Below are 1,556 nucleotides of genomic sequence, written 5' to 3'. Positions count from 1 at the left end.
GTATCAGTGGGACTTCAATTTCCATAATTCCACGGCGGGATTTACTAAACTTTAAAAACATTTCAAAAATATTATTTATTAGAGATGGAAACAAGATAAATATAATCTGTAGCGGCAGATATAAATGCTGGTAATTTTTAATCCTTGATTTTGGAGCAGAATTGAGCCCTCCAAATGTTTGTGAGACAATTGTGCAGTGAGTTTTGCTTCATTCTACGATCTTTCTCACCACTGTTCTTAAGTGAAGCCTCATCGTTGTTCAGTTAGCGACATGGTTGTTAAGTGAATCTGGCTTCCTGCTTGTCAGAAGAAGGTTGCAAAAGGGGATAATATGAGCGGGGATGTTGCGACAGTCGTTAAGTGGTAAAAGTGAAAAATGGTACCCAGTCCCTTTTTTCTCGAGCCATTGTAACTTTGAATGGTCACTAAATGAATGCCTACCTTTATTTAAAATTGGCTCAACATGGCTGAGTGTTGAGCTGACCTAGAAAAGAGATCTTGGAGGTTTGGGGTGGGAGACCAACAAGAGAGCCAAGGGCCTTAGAATAAATTGGGAAATTCAAATCGAAAGAGAAACTGGGCTGAAATCTGAATTAGGAAGTCAAGCTTGACCAGAGGAAGATTTGGTGTAGCTCAGAGTATTTGGTGATGGGCAACTTGTTTGGGAGGGGAGGCCACTAGGAGAGTCAAGACCATTAGGTTAAAATGGGTAAAAATATTCTGGGCTGAAGGAGGCTTAATCTTTGATTAGAAATCAGGCTTGACTGGAGGGATATTTGACATAGCCCAATAAAGAGTTAAGGGAAAGGAGGGAGGCCTGTTTGGGACAGGAGGCCACCAGGAGAGCCAAGGTCATTAGGTTAAAATGGAAAAAAAATATTCTGGGCTCGAAGGAAGCTGAATAAATCCTTAGAAAAAATTGGACAAAAAGAATGGGCTTGAAGGAAACTCAGCTTAATTAGGAATCAACTCTGATTGGAGGGAGATTTGACAGAGCCCAGAGTGGTATTAACAAGAAAAAAAAGGGCCTGTTTTGGATGGGAGGCCACCAGGAGAGCTAAGTGGCGGGAAAATGGAAAAAACTGTAGCCACAACAGAGTTGCTTCCTTATGCAAGCCCAGAAGATCCCTGCAAGATCCAGGGCCTGTTTGATTTTTTTTACATTAAATTATTTCTAACAGTTGAGTGGCTGAGACATTTGTTGCAAACGAATTTGGTGAGCTTTCTGGACTCTAGTAAAGAGAATGGCTGCTTGTTCAGTTAGTGACAAATCCAGTTTCATTTCATTGGATTTCATTGGTGAGGTCACAAAAGGGGATCAGGCGACAACGCCCCCCCCCCCCCCGCCACACACAAGACCCTGCAACCATTATAAAGATTAGTCAGTTGGCAAGGTTGATCATTTGACAAGGAGGGCTAATGTGAACGTGAAAAGCAGCCTCCAGTAACTTGGGATGGTCACTAAATGAACAGTCGTAAGTCGAGGACTACATTATGAAATGCATAAATCACTTTCCATGAGGCAAATTGGGCTGCTGGCCGTCATTCAAGCCAAT

The sequence above is a fragment of the Erythrolamprus reginae genome, chromosome Z, assembly GCF_031021105.1.
Source record: "Erythrolamprus reginae isolate rEryReg1 chromosome Z, rEryReg1.hap1, whole genome shotgun sequence".
Taxonomy (NCBI): domain Eukaryota; kingdom Metazoa; phylum Chordata; class Lepidosauria; order Squamata; family Dipsadidae; genus Erythrolamprus; species Erythrolamprus reginae.
Note: the sequence above shows the minus strand (reverse complement) of the source record.